At 48.4% G+C, this 21,913-nt stretch overlaps 1 non-coding gene across 1 annotated transcript; it reads right to left on the reverse strand.

Moving 5' to 3' along the window:
• Window positions 1-2,556: 2,556 nt before the first annotated feature.
• On the reverse strand, window positions 2,557-2,641 carry TRNAR-UCG (transfer RNA arginine (anticodon UCG)). Its single transcript has one exon. It is a non-coding gene; the product is annotated as a tRNA-Arg (tRNA).
• Between the last annotated feature and the right edge of the window lie 19,272 nt (window positions 2,642-21,913).

Consider the following 21,913-nt stretch of genomic DNA (forward strand, 5'->3'; position numbering starts at 1 on the left):
CTCTGTTTCAGGCCACATCCCGCTAAGCCAAGTAGGTCTAATAGGGCTTGACTTTGAGACGATTTCTGTAGATGCTTCATCAGCAAATTATAGCTCCTACAGGTTTCTCAGCCAAACCTGTAGGTACTAAAATTGTGTAGGAAATGGGGGCCTGATCTGTGTAATGTGATCTAATTATTGGAATCACATCTTGTAACTAATTCCTGCCTTGTAAACCCTATTCCCCAGGTCTAGGATCCTAATGTTTTAGCGGATCTTAAATGTCCAATTTATACGCCTCTGAGATTTTATTTTATTTATTTTTTTTTTTAATTTTTTTTTTCAACGTTTATTTATTTTTGGGACAGAGAGAGACAGAGCATGAACGGGGGAGGGGCAGAGAGAGAGGGAGACACAGAATCGGAAACAGGCTCCAGGCTCCAGGCTCCGAGCCATCAGCCCAGAGCCCGACGCGGGGCTCGAACTCACGGACCGCGAGATCGTGACCTGGCTGAAGTCGGACGCTTAACCGACTGCGCCACCCAGGCGCCCCTGAGATTTTATTTTAAAGTTCGCTGGTCACTGACGTGAACAACCTTGGTACCCTTCCTGGCCCATGGCAGGCCCTCATGACATGCTAGCTGATGAACAACGTGGGGGAGAGAAAACCTATATTCTGTTCAGCGTGGTGTCACCACGGGCGACCGGGTGCCCACGAGCCCCCGAAGCCAATTCAAAGGCATGACCCATAAAACCGAGAAGATGATGCAGAGGGTGGTCTGCCAGGAGCCCTTAGACATCACTCAGTCCAATCCACAAAGAACGAGGAGCCTCCTGTTGGGAGGACAGACAGGCCCGGAGCGCATTCTGGCCACACCACTTACCAGCTGCATAATCTCGGTCAGGCTACTTCCCTTTTCCAAGCCTCAAATTGCTCGTCAGTTAATGGGGCTAATTCCTCACTACTTCACGGATGGTGGTGAGAATGTGTCTCTCATAGACCAGATGCTCAGTGAGCGGTGGCCATTATTTTCCGGGCGAGGCCAACATCAGACCCCTCGGAGCTCGCTCACAGCACGGTGTCCTGTTCGGGAACAGGCCAGGTCCCCCAGACTCAGCACCGTGTCCTAAGTCCCGGCAATGAGGATAAGCCCTCCTCTCCTCTCTGCTTCTAGAAGGTCAGGGAGGTTTTCTGACCTCGTGGGGTTCCTGGGAGCTTGCTGGGGAGTCCCTTGTCACAGCCCCGGCCCCCGCAGGTTAAGGCCTTGATGAGGTTTGATTTTTTTTATTGGATGAGCCAAATGGGGGGAAGAGAAATTCCAATTCCCCCAGCAGCCCCCTCGGAAGCATTTGCTTCGCCACGCCAACCACAATTAAGTAATTTACGTTTGTTCTTTAATCCACACTGGAGAGGCATTGTCTAAATCAGCGCCTTGTCCAATTAAAGAAAACACTTCTTGGCAATAGTTTCCGGCAGGGCTCTTAGGAGGCGTAGAGGATCCTGGCTTCGGGAGAGAACACAGGTGACGTTGCTGACATTTCAATTAGCTTTTACTTTACTTGGGGAATTGATGCCTTTCTCTGGCATAATTACATCCTGAGCCGGTCTGCAAATCCTCCCGTCCTTCAAAGTCACTCTCTGGCCTCCCCTCCTCCTACAGGAAGCCTTCCCTGGCCCCTCACCCCCAGCCTCGATGACCCTCTGGGTTCTGACCTCCTACGACACTCCCTGTTACTCTGCCCTGAGGGCCTCTGATTAGTTTCTCATGCAGCCTTGGAAATGAGCCCCGGCTGCAGAACACACATCCGGACGAGGCTCGCGGCAGGCAAGAGCAAAGCTGAGAAAAGTCACAGGCAGCAGCCAAGGCCAGAAGACACCCCAGTTCCTGACGGATCCACGTGAGCAGCTAGCAGAGGGGCCTGGCGTCTCCCGGCCCCGGTTCAGAACACACAGCGTCAGCGAGGCCGCCCTTCCAGAAGCATTGTCGGTGCTTTCGCCCCTGCCGGCTGGCAAGGCGTGAGCTTAGGTTCTGGACTTGGGCTGCCTGCGCTCAGATCTCACCCCTTCCTCTGCCCCTCTCCAAAAACAAATTTCTCAACCTTTATAATAGAGACTAAAATAGCTCCCACACGGATGAAACTTGAAGACATTGCACTACGTAAAATAAGCCAGTCGCCAAGGGAAAAGACTATAGGATCCCATTTATACCAAGAGTAGTCAAATTCATAGAGGCGGGAAGTGGAAGAGTGGTTCCCAGGGGCCGGGGGAGGGGTGGGGAGTTGTTGCTTAATTAACGGGTGCAGAGTTTCCGTGGGGAAGAGAGAAAGTTCTAGAGACGCGTGGTGGTATGGTTGTACAACAGTGTAACTGTACTAGAACTAACCACTTGAAAATGGTTAAAATGGCAAATTTGATGTTATATGTATTTTGCCACAATAAGAAAACAAATAGCTTCTTTTTTTTTTTTTTACATTTTATTTATTTTTGAGAGAGAGACAGAGCACAGAGGGAGGGGCAGAGAGAGAGGGAGACATAGAATCTGATGCAAGCTCCAGGCTCTGAGCTGTCAGCACAGAGGTCCAACGTGGGGCTCGAACCCACGGACCGTGAGATCACGACCCGAGCCGAAGTCGGACGCTTAACCGACTGAGCCACCCAGACGCCCCAAAAACAAACGGCTTCTATCTGGTAGGACGGACGTGAGGGTTAGATGAGAGCACGTATGTCGAGTTTAGAATAGCTCCTGGCAGTGCTATTGTGCTGACCACATACAAGCCATCCTGATGGTGACCCTTTCCCTCTTTGACCCTGGGGTTCTGACCCCTGGCTTGTCTCCCTGACGATGTCCTTCCCTCAGAGGAAAGCTTGTGAGAGTCTCAGATCCCACATGGAAATACGCTCACGTCACTCATCATCAGGGAAACACAAAGCAAAACCACACTACCACCTCACACCTGTCAGAAGGGCTAAAATTGGCAACACAAAAACAAGTGTTGGCAAGGATGGGGAGGAAAGGGAACCCTGGTGCTCTGTTAGTAAGAATGCAAACCGGTGCGGCCACTGTGGAAAAGAGCATGAAGAGAGCTCAAAAAACTAAAAATAGGATCACCATATGATCTAGCAATTCCACTTCGGGGTATCTGCCCAAAGAAAACAAAAACACTAAGTTGAAAAGATATCTGGGGGCGCCTGGGTGGCGCAGTCGGTTAAGCATCCGACTTCAGCCAGGTCACGATCTCGCGGTCCGTGAGTTCGAGCCCCGCGTCGGGCTCTGGGCTGATGGCTCAGAGCCTGGAGCCTGTTTCCGATTCTGTGTCTCTCTCTCTCTCTCTGCCCCTCCCCCGTTCATGCTCTGTCTCTCTCTGTCCCAAAAATAAATAAACGTTGAAAAAAAAAAAAAAGATATCTGCACCCCTGTGGTTATTGCAGCGTTACTTACAATAGCCAAGATACGGAAGCAACCGAAGTGTCCCTTGATGGACGGGTGGATAACGAAAAGATGGTGTATGCAGTCAGTGGAATATTATTCAGCCATAAAGGAGAATGAAACCTTGCCGTTCACGAGAACGTGGATGGACCTAGACGGCATTATGCTAAGTGAAACAAACCAGACAAAGAAAAACAAATCCCGTATGATTTCACGTACATGCGGGATCTAAAAAAACAAAACGACCACAAAAGTAGAAACAGATTCATAAATACAGAGAACGAACTGGTGGTTTCCGGGGGGAGGGGAGAGGGGGCAAAAATAGGTGAAGGGGTTTACGGGTACAAGCTTCCAGTTATAAAAGAAATAAGTCACAGGGATCAAATGTACAGCATGGGCAGAGTCAATAACATTGTAATAACTTCGTGTGGTGACAGCCGGTAAGTACAGTTATCAGTGGCCAGCATTGTGTAATATACAGACTTCTCGATTCACTATGTTGTACACCTGAAACTAATATAACATTGTATGTCAACTCTACCCCAATTTAGACAAGTTTTAAAGAATTGAGCCCCCTCCTCCCGCTGACCGACAGCTCAGTTCACAAAGCTGCCTTTCCCCATCATCCTCCCCCCACCGTCCTTGCCGGTGCATACACACGCACCATCCCACAGGGTGAGCCTGGCTTCTGAAATGACTCTTTGGTTTCTGGCACCAAGGCCATTATCAACTGCAAGCAAGAGGAAGAAACGGAGGCTCAGAGAAGAAAAGTCACATGCCAGGACCTCACTGCTGGCAAACGCAGAGCCAGGATTCGGTGCCCGTTCTCCCTAGCCCCAAAGTCTAAATTCTTTCTACTAAGTGGCCATGCTCCCACCCCAAGAGGAAAGAGTAAATAGCACCCAACTGGTCTCAAGGCTATGCCTCCAACACTATGAAGTGAGACTAAGCTGTCTTCTTAGCTTCTTCTCACTCCTGGCAGCCCATTCTCTGGAATCTGGAAGAAACGCAACACAATTTCTTTCCTCTGCCTTTCTTCAGGACCACTATCCCCTGCCTACTTCCTGAAAACTCCTATTCATCCTTCAAAACCCACAGAAAATGTCACCTCCTTTGAGAAAACTTTACAGATGCCAGCACCCCTTAGTTTAGATTAGATATCCTTCCTCCATGCTTCTAACCTTTTTTCTATCCTCCTACTTTTAACTTTGTAATTGATGTCTGTTCCTCCATACAAGATTTCCAGCTTCTTAAGGGCTATGTTTTACCCCCAAAATCACCAAAAAAGGGCTTTTTTTTCTTCTTTTTTTCCTAGTTTAGGGAGCCAACCGAAGACAAATGGATCCCCAACACAAGGCTGGAAAGAGCAGGGAAAGAATACAAACTGAAGGCCATCCAGAACTTGGAAGGTACAATCAAGCCCAGATTTTGAGACTGAAATATCTTGGATTGGTCAACATCTTGGGTTTCACAAGGGCATTAAACCTTGCACACCATATTCAACTCGTTTCAAGGATTATTTTCACCGGCCCGTGTTGTCTAATTAACCACCCCTTCTGTCCTACCCCCACCAGCCAAGCTCCTCCCAGATAAAGACCCTGCAGTCAGACTCGTTCCCCCTCAGAGCTCCCTGTCTGCAGTCCCAGTTGTGAGAACCACAGGGCCCTCTGGGCAGCTCAAGAATTTTGCAATAATTTCTCCTCGAAGCGAAAGGGAAGGTAATGACACGCACAGCAGCGTTAATGCAACATTAAGATAAAAAAATAAATTATTCATAAGCATGAAAATAATGTCAAGGTGCTGCTAATGTTTTAATTACAGCCGGTAATACTCCTTTTTGCCACAATGGACTCTGTGTGCAGTCACTGAAAACACGTGCAAGGGCACGGACACGGGTGCAGCCGCTACAGGCTATTCATTCCCACGGGTGAAAGGAAGCCCCCCGTCTCTGAACCCACAAACCACAGAGATATTTCCTCCCCCTGCAGCTTATGCGGGGAAATCCAGCATTAAGGACTTTTCTGCCTTGGTTACACATTAGATCCTCCCGGGAAGTTTATTGAAACCAAGGCCTAAGCCCCACACCCAGAGGTTCTCTTACAATTGGGGTCACTTACTACGTCACGTTGCCCACTGCCCATCGCCCTGCTGCCCACCCACCCCTACCCATCCTCACTTCCGGCTGCTGTGTTCCAGGCTCTTGTCGCTCTGCATGGGAATTATGGCCCAAGCCCTCCCTGTGCCTGACCTTCCCCCACCCCCACCCCTGTGACTTTTCCTCCACTCTGAAAAGGACCAGAGTTAGCTCTGTGATGGGGGAGACACGAGGAGTGGACACAGGGCATAGGTTTGGGGGACAAACGGACCTCCCTGTGGCCTCACGCAGCATGGGGGAGGCATGTGGCCACCAAGAGGATGGGAAGGGCCCAGAGATGAGATCTGGTACCTGGATCCGGTCATGTCAGTTGCTCAGTGGTCAAAGCTCCACATGCTGTGGCCAAATCGCGTGCTCGACACACAGGGACAGAGAGGAAAGGCCATCTCTGTCATCAGGAACCCTGGGTCCAGGGGAGAAAACACAGCACACAAACAGAGTGGCTGTGTGTGTGACCACTGCCCTCCGGGAGGAGAGCACCCAGGGAGTCCCGAGGTGGCACCCAGCCTGGCCTGTGGGGTCAGCAAGGGCTTCTGTAAGAGCTGATGTCCTTGGCTGTATCATCTGGATTTATGGAGCATCCCCCTCTCTCTTTCTGTGAAGCCTCCTGACTCTGAAAGACAGGCACTGTTACAGACCCCATTTACAGATGGGGACACTGAGGCTTGGAAACCCTGAGTAACTTGCCCAAGATCTGGGGTGTTCACGGCCACACTCCCAGCAGCACCGACAGGAGTTAGATGAGCCGATGAGGTGAGGGGGGGTAAGAGGTCGCTGGTCCTCAAGCAGAAGTTCCCCGCCTGCCCATGGTCCCCACACCCTCAGCATCTCAGCGACAGTACCCTTCCCTTCTTGTGGCCCCACAACCTTTGAGAGGCGTGACGTACCCCCACAGGCCAGCTTCTGGTGACACAGGGCCTGCGCACCTGTCAACACCTGTCCGTGGTAGGGCCTGCGCCCAGCGGCTCTCAGAAGGTGCAGGCAAATCACCAAGAGGTGAAGCCTGCTTGCTGGGACAGGCCTGAGGACAGCCACCTCACCCCCACCCAGTCCCCAGCAGAACAGCAGCCCTGATCAGCGCCCCATGCTCCGGCCAGGGCCAGGCACGAACCCCGAGCCCTTCCAGAGCTTTGCCAGGTCCTCAGACTGGTTCGTTCGTGGCTGGGTAACATTGCGAGACCCCTGCGTATGGATGTTTTTTCTCCCTCCATTCCCCTCCCCCCAACCCCTAACCCAGAGCCAGTAGCCGAGTCTATCCTTTATGGCCTCAGTAAAGATACACTACATGGCAGAAAACAGCGGGGGGAAATAGCAACTCGTCCTGGATTTCGGGCCCCAAAAGTCCAAGCTCTTAGGACGGTGGTCCTCAAACCCAGTAGGGTACCAGAATCACCCAGAAGAGGGCTGGTGAAACACAGCTTACCGGGCCCCACCCCCAGAGTCCTGATGCCCAGGTGTGAGGTGGGGCCTGAGAGTTATCGGAATGAGTCCTGAAATAAGCACCCTGCCACTCTGACCACACCCGGAGGGCCCAATTCAGCCTCCTAAGAGAGCAAGGAGCTCTCTGGCCTGCAGGAGAAATACTAACACGAGATGAAAGAATGATCTTCAAACACCCAAAGAATGAGAACAGCAGGAAGGAAGGAAAGGACCACTTCCCCGAGTCCCGGGGGCGTAGCCCTGAAGCTCCAGGCAGAGGTCATGAGCAGGTGCTCCGGGTCAGGCCAGGAGCACTTGCTCCCGTGGTGACCAGTGCTTCCAGAGAAGTCCTCTAGGTAGAGCACTGCCTCCCCCGGGGGATGCTAATAGATTTCTGGCGTCTCCGGAGGACGTAAAACCAGGCTGCTGAGGGGAGGCATGAGCCATGATGTAGCCTGGGAAGCAGGGCAGGCAGAAAGATGGACAGACAGCCTGGGTGTCCCCTGTTCCTGAGGCCGGGATGGGGCCCGCTGCACTGCCACTGGCTTCCACGTCTTCCCCCTCAATCTCAGAAAACATTCTCCTTTTATGCTTAAACAAGCTCCAGCAAATTTCAATTTTTTTTTTTCTTGGAGGTTCTGTCTTTCTATAAAGACAGACAGGGTGAAGGGGGGTCTAGCGCATGGTTTTCTAACTGCCCCTTTCTAGCTTGTCTACAATTTTACAATTTTTCTTTTAAGTTTATTTACTTATTTTGAGAGAGAGAGAGCATGTGCACAGAGAGGAACAGAGAGACAGACAGAGAGAAAATCCCAGAGCCCCACGTGGGGCTCGAACCCACAAACTGTGAGAGCATGACCTGAGCTGAAATCGAGTCAGAGGCGTAACTGACTGAGCCACCCAGGCGCCCCATAACTTCACAATTTGAAATTGAAACTGTGAGTTCCACATACGCAGACAAGCCATACGGCTGGACGTCCTTCCCCAGTAAGTTTTATCAACCTAGCACCGACCTTTGGCATCAATGCAGCTTCCTCAGAAGCAGTGCGCTCTTGGGCGGTGAGCAGTCATTTCCTCCTGCATGTGAGGGACGAGGTCCGAGGCCCGGTAGGAAAGTCCCCATAGGGTGATAGAGCCGGCACCATCGACACCTGCACTGGGCTGACCAGGAGACGCGAGAAAACAATGAAGTGTGCGTTCCTTCCCTGTAGCCTGGCCTGGCCGACAGAAGCGCCTACAAGACCCAAGGAGGACAGACGCGGGGAGAGAGGAGGACGCTGAGAATCTGAGCAGGTGGGGGAAGACTGCATCCCTGGGTCGGGGATGAAGACAATCTCCGGTCCCTTTCCAACATCCCCAGCGCCACCCCGCAGGGACCCCCTGACACTAACGTCTCCCTTGCTTACAGACTACCTCTGGCCGTCACCCTTATCGGGTGGGTGGGACACCCACCTAGAAGACCATGGGCCCAGGTGCCCGAGCAGACGGGGCCAGGGGTGTTGGGGGAAAAGTCAGAAGGAGAAATACCAGGTCTGCAAGGTTTCTGCTGGAGAGAGACTTCCCAGGGCCACCTCCTCTGGGGGAGTGACCCAAAAGCAAGCAGGCTCAGGCCTCTGATAATCTGCCCCAGGGGAGCTGCAGAAGCTCTAAATCCATTTCCTGCAAGGCGGGGCTCTCCCCGTCCCCAGATAATGCTGCACAGACCAGCCAGGGAGAAAAGGGGGTACCTCGGGAGGGAAGGAAGTGTGAGCTTTGGTCCTCATACCAAAAATGACGAGGAGAGAATTGAGGAGTGTGGAAGGAAGCCACCATAGGTCCCCCGCCAAAGTAGTAGAAAAGCAAGTAACACAAGAACGGACCTCCCTCTGTGTAAGACTTGAATGAGAAACTAAGCATAGCCGTGTATGAACACCTCCCAGGAGCCACGCCTTGTGCTAAGTGATTTCCATGCAAGGTCTTGTTTAACACAGTGCCCTGCGGGCTAAGAGTTTCTACTCCCACTTTGCAGATGAGAAAACCGAGGCACTGAGACATCTCAGTTACGTTGCATTCTGGCTACGGCTGCCGTGGCCTTTACCCCAGACACCTTTGCTGCTTCCGGCTCGGTCTCCTCATCCTTGAGGTCAGCAGTCTCGTGTTCCAGTTGGCAGTGCTCGCACAGCCCCGGTCACTGCAAAGCTCGCCTGTGCCTCAGGCTCAGGCACGCACTGACCCCTGGCCACGCCAGCCTCTTCCCACCCTCCTGTCCTGAGCTTCCTACTCAAGCTTTTTTTTTTTTTTCTTTCAATTTTTCTTACTGTTTATTATTGAGAGAGAGCGTGAGTGGGGGAGGGGCAGAGAGAGAGGGAGACACACTGGGAAGCAGGCTCCAGGCTCCGAGCTGTTGGCACGGAGCCCAACGTGGGGCGGCTCGAACCCAGGAACCGGGAGATCATGACCTGAGCCGAAGTCGGATGCTCAGCCGACTGATCCACCCGGGTGCCCCTACTCAAGGGTTAGAGGGCCCTCCTCTGGGCAGCCCTGTCTCCCTCACTCACCCCACCAGAGCACTTACCGTATGCACAGGAATCGCCCGTGTGCTGGTCTTTTCCAGCTAGATCCAAGTCAATGGGGACTTGCAGCTACTATGGGCTGAACCAGTCAGTGACCGGGCACCCCCAGTGCTGAACCCATAATGGCGGAAGGTGGCCCGTCAGCACCTTCCAGCCAGAGACCATCAGGCGCTCCCCTGATCAAAGTTGGGTTCCATAACTCTTTGCAACAAAGGAAAACACCGTGGGGGGATGTGCAAGGCATCTCACTGAAAGGGTGTCAAAAGGGACTTTGAGGGTTTGGACCGTGTTACCTGATTTGGGGGAGGGCTCAGTGAAGCAGGCTTTGCTCTGGACCTCTGGACCAGAAGCCGCGAGGAAGCAGGGGTAATTCTGGCTGGACGTTTCACTAAATCTCATTCGAAAGGTGAGGGGAAGGAAGTGAGGCCAAGTGTATCACTGGCAGAGAAGCAGCGGCCACTTGCACGGATGTCTGCAGTCCTGTGCCTTGACAACATTCTTGTTTCCGAGCTCAGACATTACAGAGGGGTCTTGGTTTTGCCCTGAGCCCTCCTGGCGTGTCCGGTGTCAGTGGCCTGTGACATGGTTTGCATTCGACAGGAGCTGTCGGTTCCAGGCCAGCGCCCGGCTCTCCGGGGTTGCTGTTCTCTGTTCTCGGTCTTTTGCCAACCAACCCTCGGCTAAGTTGCCTGACACGGCCACTGGCTTCGCCCAGTTCCGTGCTTCCTGTTCAAGTTGGAATATCATCCCAACTCAGAATTCAGGGGTCCCCGGAGTACAAGTGGATTCACCTCCTCATCTCTGCCTCCATTGGCAGGGAGCCTCATTCTTGGCCCTCCACAGCCCCGGTGGTTGCCCTGTCCACAGCCATAAAGGAAAATCTCTCCCTTCTGGAAGTTCTCTCTGCTTCTGCCCTCCCCCACCCCCCCACTGCCCCCGACCCGGGCCCTGAGCTTCCTCCAATCCTTGTGTTTTCTTGACTTCCACTCCGGCTTCCTTTCAGGTATCAGTTCTTCGGTCCTACAGGGTTCCACTCAAGATGGGTCTGTTGGAGGGGGAGGGAGGAGGGACGCAGACTCTGCAATAGGACGGGAAGGAAGAAAAAGGAGACCTCATGAGCCCGTGGCATATTTCCAAGGCACTCGGACCCTTAGTGCTGCTGAGTCCAACTTCCTTTTAGCAGATATTTTTAAGCATCGTTTAACTGTCCCTCCCCACACCTTGGGTCGTATTGCCAGCTGGAGCCCGTGTCAAGAAGGCAAGTAGAGGGAAGGAGACCTAGGACTACCAAACTTTCCTTTTTGTAAACTATGAGTAATAAACACGACCCCAGTGAATTCCCCACCTGTTTCTGAATGACCAAACCCTTAAAATCTGTGCATCCCACACTGCACATCACCCATTTGTATTGTCTTGAAGACATCTCCCCTGTATTATTTTCGTCCTCCCAAATAAATTGTAAGACCCTGAGAGGTGAAACTGCCCCCCATCTGATTGCGGTCTTCCCAACTTTACCATAAGCCCCTGAGGATGGGGAATGCATCCCATGGCTCTGGTGGCTGCCTCCCAACCCAGTCCAGTCTGGCTCCCCACACATCCCAGCTGCTTCACACACCCATGAAGTGCTCACGGTCTTGACTGAACTTCTCTTCCACAGGCCCCAGCAATGGGTCCAAGAGGAATTTAAATATCTGAGCCTTGCCCAGTTAGCTGTAGCTGATAAAGGGGCTGCAGGGGACAACCTCCATTTAATGGTGGGGGGCTTTCTCTTTCCTCCCGCAGAAGGAAGAAAGCCAAGAGGGAAATGCTAGCGGAGGTCCTCTCCCCATCCATGGCTGATGGGGGGCTTTGTGGTCTCTGGGCATCTGAGGATGTGTGCGTCCAATAACACATTCTTCCGTGGGCTCCATTCAGAACAGCTGCTTCAAGTGAGATATGCCATGCCCTCTGCCCATAAGTGCAAGCTGGCTTTGTGGGCGTGTGTTAGGGTCAACGGGAGTAGGAAAGGGGGGAACGGAGGGGTTCTGCTTCCTTGACACATGGGTGGGAATGTCAGCCTCTAGCGTTCTCCATTCCCACGGCGTCTGCTCTCTGAATTCTCAGTCACGTTCAGTGCCATGCCAGTGTCATGGGCCAAATGTCCTCCAAATGCTTACAGCTTCTTAGGCAGTGTATGGACTAGGGTTGAGAACCAGAAAAAATGACAGTGATGTCCTTAGGGCAGGACCTTCCTGTATTGGGGTGACTTTGTTCACCCCACAGCAGCCAGCACCTGGCCGGGAAAACAGACTCATACCTTGCATTTTTTTATGGCCCATCGATGTTGCCGAGGTGCGACACATTCAAGATCTTAGCTCTACACGGTCAAGGGGGAAATCACCGGGATCCGCATTTGAGCCCAGGTGGCTGAGGCAAGGCGGATTCTAACATCCAGGGCCGCCTCTTCACCCACACCTATTGTAAGTGTGAAAATGCCATAAGAAATATCCAAACCTGGAAATCACACAGATGAGGGGAGATTATTTGCATTGCAAAAGTATTTATTTTTTGAAGGATTTGCTTAAATAAAGAACACTTTGCATGCTTTTTAGTTGCATGTTTCCAAGATATTACTTACTTGTCAAAACAAGAGCCATGAAGGTAGAGAAACTGAAAACTAAATTAATAGATTAAAACAGTAAATATTTAAAAATAAAACAGCAATAAACTTAAAAAAAAAAACAAAACCTGAACCGAATATGAGTTAAACACACCAAAGAGAGGAAATGTGTAAGCCTAAAGGAATAGATCTCACAAAGGAAACAAGCTAGCACCTCCCAGTAAAAATATATGTAGTAAAAATGAAATACATGTGGTTAATCTTAAATAGCTAAAACTGACACAAACTGACAAAAAGCACAAAGCATGCAGTTTAAAATGAACTGTCATAAATCAACAGTGGAAAATATTCAACTCCACTGTGGAGCAAATAAATATGAGAGAAAATAGCAGAAGAAAACTTCCTGTGGCATAAAAATTGAGCATAAAATCCCCAGTGTTGTTGCAGATGTGGTGAGACGGGCAATGCAATGCACCCGTGATAGAAGCATCAGCCAACCGTCTGAAAAAGCCATTGGAGAGCTATACGTGCATATTCTGTATTTATCTTTAGCCTTTTCTTTAGTTTTGGAAGAATGTGACTCTTTTGTGATTATATATACACATTATATATATAATGTACTATAATAGATATTAACATGTACTGTGTATTTTTTATATTGTACTTCTATATATGACGTACTATATGTATAGCATGCACATATATAACAACTATATTTATAACTATACATATATAACATGTACAGTTTTATATATAGTGTATCATAAAAGACTCCCAGCTTGCCAAAGCTAAAGAAAGAAGTTAAAATGGAGAAAAGACCAAGCCCAAAGGCTTCTCCCGGACACCAATTAAACGGACACGTGTGTCTTCTTACCAGGAGCAGAGTCTGGCTTTTCCTTCTTCTGTGTCCCTTGCAGAGGCTAAAGATGACTTCACGCTAGTCCCTTTTTTTTTTTTTTAACGTTTATTTATTTTTGAGAGAGAGTGCATGGGGGGAGGGGCAGAGAGAGAGAGGGAGACACAGACTCCGAAGCAGGTTCCAGGCTCCGAGCTGTCAGCACAGAGCCCCACGCGGGGCTTGAACTCACCAACGTGAGATCATGACCTGCGCCGAAGTGGGAAACTCAACCGACTGAGCCACCCAGCACCCCTACTTTGCCAGTTCTTATCCATGACCAGCAGGGGTTCTCACCATGGTGCTCCTATGTGAGCCTGCATCAGAATCACCTGGAAGACCAATCAAAACACAGCTCACTGGGCTCCGCCCCCAGAGCTTCTACTTTGACTGGCCTGGGGGCGGGGCAGGATTCTAGAAAGTGCTTTCTCACCGGTTCCCAGGCATGCTGCTGGTCCCCGGTCCACACTTGGTAAGGACTGACCTACGGCCCGGGTGCCCACCTCGGAGCCCCACCTGGGCTGCCTCCTCGCTCCTCCGCAGATGGCAGAGGATTGTTGTTCGGCTCCTTGTCCGGGACGGAGACGTGACAACTTGCATGGGATCCCAGGGTCTCGTGTTACACAGCTAGTGCTCAGATGGAAACTGCCTTGTATCCTCTCAGCACGCATGCCTTTTCTTTAAGTAGGAAATTCTCAGCCCCTGTGCTAAAGGAACCAGTTGCCCCAGCCAACTGGACGTCTTGTTTGAGCCCTTCCGTTTTCTCCCCCTTCCCCAGCTTGTTGCTCAGAAGCGGTCCTTGGAGCGCCCCCTACAGGGCGCTACACTGTGTTCTCGTATCAGCTCAGTCGCTCTTCTAGCTGTTGAGACCTGGGACGCATTCCTTCAGAAGCAGAAGCTTCGAGATCGTCGTCAGCCAAGGGGCACAGGAAGACCGCTGCACTGATTACATTGAAAACGAACACAAAACCCCTTGCTGAGGGCTTGCCTGGTAATGAGCGGTCCGCACAAGCAACTCGTTAGCATTGTCATTCGCTGCCCAGTGTCACCTGCAGCCTTCAGTTTTTCTAGTCACTAACCCAGTCTATCCTGTTTGTTTTCCTTGGAACTGTGGCCCTTTGCTTCTTCCATGCTGCCAAATGCGGTTGTTTTTTAACGGTTTCAGTGAAGTAGTACCTGCTTGTTTTAAGTCATCCGTTGTGAAGCATAAAGGGGGCAATTCCCGGTCCCTTTCTACCCCAGTCCCCTGAGACAACTACTGCTAGCCCTTTGGTGTGTGTCCTTTTCGTCCTTTACCTACAGATACACGCACATATACATACATATATCTGTTCTATATATTTATGTGTCTACAAGAATGAGGTAGGGGGGGCGCCTGGGTGGCGCAGTCGGTTAAGCGTCCGACTTCAACCAGGTCACGATCTCGCAGTCCGTGAGTTCGAGCCCCGCGTCGGGCTCTGGGCTGATGGCTCAGAGCCTGGAGCCTGTTTCACATTCTGTGTCTCCCTCTCTCTCTGCCCCTCCCCCGTTCATGCTCTGTCTCTCTCTGTCCCAAAAATAAATAAACGTTGAAAAAAAAATTAAAAAAAAAAAAAAAAGAATGAGGTAGGGCCACATGTTTTCCTATACCTTCTGTGTTGTCCCTTTTTGGGCTGAAAATTGCATTCAAGGGACTTCCAGTTTCTATTCCAACGTGTGAAGAGCTTGGAAGTTGTCACTCCCATGCTCACAACGTGAAAGAAAAAAAAAGTGAACCCACTGAAAACCAATGACGTCTCTGAGACCCATTAGAGAACTGAGGTCACAGGGCAAACCATCACCCCCCCAAAGCTGGAGAGACAGACAAATCCAGAAAGTCACAGCCAGGTAACAAGGTAAGTCAGTACACCCAGACCCAAAGCTGCTGCAGCCATAAACTGGTAGGAGTATCTCAGTGGTAACTCTGACCAACTGTTGAAAGTTGAATGTGGACAAGGAGGAGAGTGAGAGGCTCCTGGGGGCCGTAATCTTGGGCATCCTATGCTCTTGTGGGCTTTACTTCTAGGAACTATTATCATGGTGAAAAGCTGAGAAAGATCCTATGGGTTTGACAGAGGGGGAGGGAAAGGTCACCATTTTTAAATAACCCACGGCAGCCTCCATAACAAAGGCCTAGTCTCCAGGAGGAAAGCCCAGAGCCTGTCCCATCTCCGGCCCCTCTGGCCTCACCGTCTCACCTAAGAAACACTTGTGACAGCCACAGCCCAGGAACACAGGCCAACCAAAGGACTGAAATCCATTCAGAACGTTGTAGAACACTTCCCTTCCCCACTTGTTACTACCACACCACCAGGGATCCGGTATCGCCCACTAATGGTGGATTAGAACCGAAAGAGCTCAGGACACAGATTCTACGTGGAGGAGTCTCCAGGGAGAGCCAAAGACAACAGGGGAGACAAAAATAAGGAATTTGAAAGAGGAATTTTAAGCGTCTGGTCCGTACAGCTATAGCAAACATTAAACACAACCCGATTCCTAGCAAGATCAACACAAAACCTCACACCAAGGGCCCGTGTAGCTCAGTTCCTATTACCCAACACATCATGTCTGGCTTTCAGACAAAAATTACAAGGTATGCTAAAAGGCAAGAAAAAAAAAGTAGGAAGAGGCAAAACAAGAATCAGAAACACACTCAGATATGAAACAGATTTAAGAATTACCAGACAGGGAATTTTAAGTAACTGTGATTAAATGTTAAGGGTTCTAATGGAAAAAGCAGACAACACGTAAGAAGAGAAGGCCCATGCAAGCAGAGGGATGGCCACTCTGAGAGCGAATCACAAGGAGATGCTAGAAATCAAAAACGCTGCAGCAAAAATGTCTTTGAGGGGTTCCTCGGTAGACTAGACATGGCCGAGGAAAGAATCAGTAAGACTGAAGACAATAGAAATTTCCTTAACTGAAATGCAAAGCGAAAAAAGAATTTAAAACACAAAAGAATATCCAAGAACTCTAGAACAATTTCAAAAGGTATCATTGAAATGCCAGATGAATAAGAAAGAAAGAATGGGCCAGGAAAAAAAAATACATATATATATTTGAAGTAATAAAGGCAGAGAATTTTCCAAAATTAAAAATATAAAAAAATACATATATATGCGTGTCTATATCTATTGGAAGTAATAAAGGCAGAGAATTTTCCAACATTAACGCTACCAAACAGAGCACACAGAGAACACCAAGCAGGATAAATATCAAAACAATCTATACAAAGTATATCATAGTCAATGTGCAGAAAACCGAGACAAAGAGGAAATCTAGAAAGATGTAGGGGAGGTGGGTAATGGACACACGTTACGTATATAGGAACAAGTATAAGAATTATCACAGACTTCTTATCAGAAACCATGCAAGCAAGAAGAGAGTGGAGTGAAAATTTTAAAGTATTGAAAGAAAAGCACCACCAACCTAAAACCCGCAATCCATGGGGCGCCTGGGTGGCGCAGTCGGTTAAGCGTCCGACTTCAGCCAGGTCACGATCTCGCGGTCCGTGAGTTCGAGCCCCGCGTCGGGCTCTGGGCTGATGGCTCGGAGCCTGGAGCCTGTTTCCGATTCTGTGTCTCCCTCTCTCTCTGCCCCTCCCGCGTTCATGCTCTGTCTCTCTCTGTCCCAAAAATAAATAAATAAAAAAAAAAAAAAAAAAAACCAGAATCCAGCGAGTCTATCCTTCAAAAGTGAAAGGAAATATTTTCTAAAACAAACAAAATGCAGCACCAACAGCACTGCCCTGCAAAAAATGGTAAAAGAAATTCTTCAAAGAGAAAAGGGCAGAGAAACTCGGATCTATATGCAAAGAAAGGAAGAACGTTATGAGAAAGAATAAACAAAAGTAAAATAAAAGCTTTCTTTCTCTTATTCTTTTTTTCTTAGTATGTATGTATGTATGTATGTATGTATGTATTTTGAGAGAATCCCAAGCGGGCTCTGTGCAAAGCGCAATGCTGGCCTCAATCTCGCAAACCACAAGCTCATGACCTGAGATGAAATCAAAAGTCAGACATTCAACCCACTGAGCCACACAGGCACCTTTTTTTTTCTTATTCTTAATTCATCTCTGAATTCTTGTTCAAAGTCATAACAGTACCAATGTTTTAGTGATTATAGCCTATGAAAGGATATTTCAAGGGATGGGAAGAAGGAATTGAGAGCACTCTGTTATAAAGTCACCTGCACTACTCATAAAGTAATACAGTATTATAAGAAAATATATTTAGAGGGGCGCCTGGGTGGCTCAGTTGGTTGAGCATCTGACTTCGGCTCAGGTCATGATCTCACAGCTCACGAGTTCGAGCCCCACGTCGGGCTCTGTGCTGACAGCTCGGAGCCTGGAGCCTGTTTCAGATTCCGTATCTCCCTCTCTTTCTGCCCCTAACCCACTCGCATTCTATCTCTCTCAAAAATAAATACACATTAAAAAAAATTTAAAGAAAATATATTTAGATTAGTTGCAAATGCATATCGCAAACTCTAGGGCAACCATTTAAGAATGTGTTGAAGTATAATTTCAATGTAAGAAGAGAGAGAAAATAGAATCATATAAAATGCTCAATTAAAATTGTACTTAAGTGTACTTTCACTGGACTGTTTAAAGCTTTACATTTTTTTCGAGATTCAAGATAACTAAGATGTTATTGTAAATTTTAAATTTCCCAACAGCCACAGTGGCTCTTCCCCTTTTAAGACCCCTAGAAAAATGGTGACACATAGTCAGTGCCCAGTGAATACCTATGACCTTGACTATGGAAGTTGGGTTGTCCCTCTCTGACCCCAGGTGAGATGTCCTCTGACTAACATGAATCTGGTCGCTGGTCCCCCGTGGGCCAGTGACCAAATACATGGGGAAGGAGTGGTTGCAGGACTCTTTTTTCTGGAATCTGATTACCTTCCCAATGGAAGGGGGTGGGCTGGATGAGCATAGAAATGGCTGATAACTACCAGGAGAACCAAAAAACTGGAGGAAAAGTAGAATATTCATGGTTTTTGTGAGTCAGCAAAGAAAAGGAGAAGCCACACCCAGCTACCAAATCTCTGGCTACCTTCCCCAACGTGCCCCTTCCTCGGGCCTCCTTCTCTTTTGGGGACACCTGCCCAGAGTCTCTATGCACTTTCTGATTATTTTCCACGGATGTGTACTGACATTTTACAAAAGATGGTCAGAGGGATGTGTAACAATGTTTAACACACCCCAATAAGTCTCTTACGAAGAAATTAAATAAATTGAAAAGGTGGGAAATCGGTAAGTGACCTACAAATGGTTGTGTTGGAATCTGTTAAAGGGGCTCTCTGGTTACTCATGTGTACAGAGTGAGACCCAAGTATAGTAGACAAATGACCAAATACCAACACTTGGTTCCCTCCACTTCCAAGCATCAGGGGACTAGGACCCACCCCTAGGACGGTCAACAAGGGCACGTGTCATGCTATAGCCAATACAACATCAGTATGTAAGAGCCAACGTGTCTCCATCTTTCCTGCCCCCACCTTTGGCAGTTGAAGAGGTTGCAAATGGTGAGCCCTCGGTCCTGAGTAAAGAATGGCACGCATCCCCCTGCCAAGCCGCTATGGATGTGAAGCACGAGCAACAAATAAAACTTTGCCATTCACAGCTACAGACTTTTTCTACAGTTACCTCACCCTTGTGGACCAATCGTCAAGCCTCTGAGAATATTTATCCGACAGAACCCACAGGGTATACTTTTTTTTCATTTTTTTAAATGTTTATTTATTTTTGAGAGAGAGAGAGAGAGAGAGACAGAGCACGAGTAGGGGAGGAGCAGAGAGAGAGGGAGACACAGAATCAGAAACAGGCTCCAGGCTCCGAGCTGTCAGCCCAGAGCCTGATGCGGGGCTCAAACTGAGGAACCGTGAGATCATGACCTGAGCTGAAATCGGATGGTTAACCCATGGGAGCCACCCAGTTGCCCCCACACCTATTTAAATTAACGCACAGCTAGTGAGAGGTCATTTTACAGCCTCAGTTAGCAAATTCAATTTCCTCTACCAACATATTTTATAACTTAAATGAATAAACGCATTTCTTATAGCAAACCTGGTTCCTAAGGCTATGTGACTAAACCATTAAATTTAGTAGCCCCCTTCTTCTCCTTAACAGCTAATTTCATGAGAGAGGAGCTTGTCTTGAAAAGCTTGGGCCCCACGTAGCTCATCCTTTCTCACACCCTAATGGGAACTGAAGCGAATGCCTCCTCTCTTATCAAGGAAGACAATTACAACACAACAGTAAAAGTCCGCAGGCCTCTTATTCAATATCGTTACACCTGCCTTCTTTAACCATGATCAATCTATGAAAATAAAGGCTGTGATGCCCAATTTCCACAAGAGTACCATCATGGTTTGCTTTTTTAGATTTTTTAAAAATACAATTTATGGTCAAGTTGGCTAACATACAGTGTGTAAAGTGTGCTCTTGGCTTCGGGGGTAGATTCCCGTGGTTCATCGCTTGCACACAACACCCAGTGCTCATCCCAACAAGCGCCCTCCTCAATGCCCATCACCCGTTTTCCCCCCTGGCCTGTTCTCCCCATCCACCCTCGGTTTGTTCTCTGAATTTAAGAGTCTCTTCTGGTTTGCCTCCCTCCCTGTAACTATTTCTTCCCTTCCCTTCCCCCAGGGTCTTCTGTTAAGTTTCTCAAGTTCCACATATGAGTGAACATAAGATATCTGTCTTTCTCTGACGGACTTATCTCAACTGACGAATGGATAAAGAAGATGTGGTTTATATATACAGAGGAATACTACTCGGCAATGAGAAAGAATGGAATCTGGCCATTTGCAGCAACGTAGATGGAACCGGAGGGTATTATGTTACGTGAAATGTGTTTCTTTTTTTTTTTTTTTTTTTTTTTAAGTCCTATACATTAAAGGGCACCTGGGTGACTCAGTCACTTAAACGTCCGACTTCGGCTCAGGTCATGATCTCACAGTTTATGAGTTTGAGCCCTGCATCAGGCTCTCTGCTGTCAGTACAGAGCCTGCTTGGGATTCTCTGTCTCCCTCTCTCTCTGCCAACCCCCATCAAAAGTAAACAAACATTGAATGAATAAATAAATATAATAAAAACAAAAAGTCCTATATATTAAAAAGAAAAAGATAAAGGCATGAAAATTGTAGGCAGCTGTTGTCTTTGAGTGATGAGAACATGAGCAATTATATGGTTCCAATTGCTTCTTTTTAGTATTTCCAAATCTTTATAAAGACATATTATTTTTATAACAGGGAAATATATACCTATCACAGGCTCCATTATAAAATGGATGTATTAATCTAAAAGATGTATCTCTCCACCCAATGTACACACAGTTTTGGATTAGGTTATAATCTGTCTCTAGGAAAAAAGTAGCCACCAGAGGAAAAGCTGGGCTTTAGAAATGCCAATCCTGTACAAATGAACAAACAACAACAAAACAGACTCACCAATAATGAAGAACAAACTGGTGGTTGCCAGACAGGAGAGAGGTGGGAGTATGGATGAAATCAACAAAGAGGATTAAGAGGTACAGACTTCCAGTTATAAAATAAATAAGTCCCAGGGATGAAAAAGACAGCATAGGGAATAGAGTCAACAATGTTGTAATGTACTTATTGTGGAAAGCATTTTGCAATGTACATAGTGGTTGAATCACTATCCGTACACCTGAAACTAATTTAGTATTATACGTCAACGATATTCCAATTAAAAATAAAAATAAAATGAAGAAGAAATGCCAATCCCATGAAGGATTAACAAAATCAAGGTGCTATGGTGAGACAGGTGAAGATAGAAAGAAAAAGAAGACACAGAGACCTATGACAGTAGTAGTTCTCTAATTTTCAAATACAGCACAAAAGACTTAGGAGGAACTTATGAAAATTCGACACTTGGATCCAATAGCCAGCGATTATGATGATTATGATTCAGTGTCTGCAGACGGGGCCCAGGGATCTGCAGGGTGAACAGATTTCCGGGCTGATTCCACAGGGAGGTCCCTGCACCGCACCTTGAGGAATATGTCCCAGGGAAAATAGAATGGTTCGATCCGTCGCAGAGGCTGAAGAGGGAGCCAGCCACGTGGGGATATTTTAGCTCAGTGGGTCTTATCTCTGGGGGCTTATAGGAATCCTCTGAATGGCTTTTTAAAAGCGCTGATGCCCCAAAATACTAATGGATCGGAATCCCTGGGCAGCTGCAGATCTGGAGAGCTGCCCCGGGGATTCTGATGTACAGCAAGGCTGAAATCCGCTGTGACTGAACTGAACATGAAGGCTCACACGTTTCAAGTGGCATCACAGAGGTGACCCCCTGCTCTGTCCATGCCTGGCCGCCTTGCTCAGGCTGTCCATCACAACCCCTGGCAACGGGGCAGAAAACAATTTGTCTGAAAGCAAGCTGGCCAGGATGCAAGTCTTAAATCCTTCAAACAGTGGAGAAAACAGGAAGCGTGGCCAAAGCCCCAAAGCAGACATAATTGGCTTTAAATGAGTTCAAAACTTGAAAACAAGGAACTCCAAACCCTGAAAAACTCCAGAAAACATTCTTCTGCCATTTGTTTCGCGTGATGAGTTTCCGTTGTTGTTGATTTCCTCTTATAAGAGCCATCCATCCCCGGGAAAGAAAGGTGAAAATACACACAAGCAAACAGGAAGGGTACGGGTCACGCATCATTCCACCCACTCAGTGACAATCAATAAAGACAGCACCATTCCAGGGTCTCCTTCACGTTTTCTCATGCAGATGTGCGCGCCCATGTCCGTCTGATAGGTTTTCCAAACTAATCCCACGAGGCGCTTACAGTGGTCCAAATTGCCCTGGTGCTAAAAAGCAGCGAAGACGGCATCGCGACTAAAATA

Source organism: Herpailurus yagouaroundi, unplaced genomic scaffold (assembly GCF_014898765.1).
Source record: "Herpailurus yagouaroundi ecotype Mexico unplaced genomic scaffold, PumYag 140, whole genome shotgun sequence".
NCBI lineage: Eukaryota > Metazoa > Chordata > Mammalia > Carnivora > Felidae > Herpailurus > Herpailurus yagouaroundi.